Raw genomic sequence first — 733 nt, 5'->3', positions numbered from 1 at the left:
TAAAAAACTATCCCAAATAGTGCTCTCTACGCTAACGCGAAATAACTTATAACCTACCATAACATAGCCTACTTTCAATTTATGCGCAGAATAAGTACCACTGTGCATGCGCGAGAATCCGTATGTGCTACTATGATGGATCTAACGTTATGGTGGTAATTCTGGGATGTTGGAAAAATATTGTCATGGTACTGGATGTGCTACAGAGTCACACAAACACCTGTTGTCACCCCGGAAACGATACAGATCGAAATAAGGACATTTCACGTAATTTTCGGAAGTAAACATTTCTGGATCGCGAATGTTAGTTTGAAAAACTCTAAGGATCTATCCGAAAAGGTACTCTACGTTTAACTCTGCGTAACCTAACCTGTAGTAATATGACCGACTTTCGGCCAACGCGCAAGATATATACCAGTGCGCAAGCGTGATAATCCGTATATACTACTATGTATCTAACATTATAGGCGCAACTTTTGGCTCAAGGAAAATTATTTTCAAGATTCTGGGCGTGTTACTGACGGAGTAGAATGACATTAATGCACATTGTCATCCAAGAAACAATGCAGAGCTAAATATGCACCCTTCGAATATGTACCTTTGCTAACGCGAAAATTTCTTAAAGAACTTTAAAAAATATTCCCAGGCTTAACTAACTCGACTTAATTATTTTGTGGAAACACAAAGCATACTGGTTTGAATCTGGACTTAATAATTTAGCAGAAACACGACA

Source organism: Odontomachus brunneus, unplaced genomic scaffold, assembly GCF_010583005.1.
Source record: "Odontomachus brunneus isolate Ranch 3 - 2012 unplaced genomic scaffold, Obru_v1 Obru_scaffold_056, whole genome shotgun sequence".
Classification (NCBI taxonomy): Eukaryota; Metazoa; Arthropoda; class Insecta; order Hymenoptera; family Formicidae; genus Odontomachus; species Odontomachus brunneus.
This window is presented reverse-complemented; position numbering follows the sequence as displayed.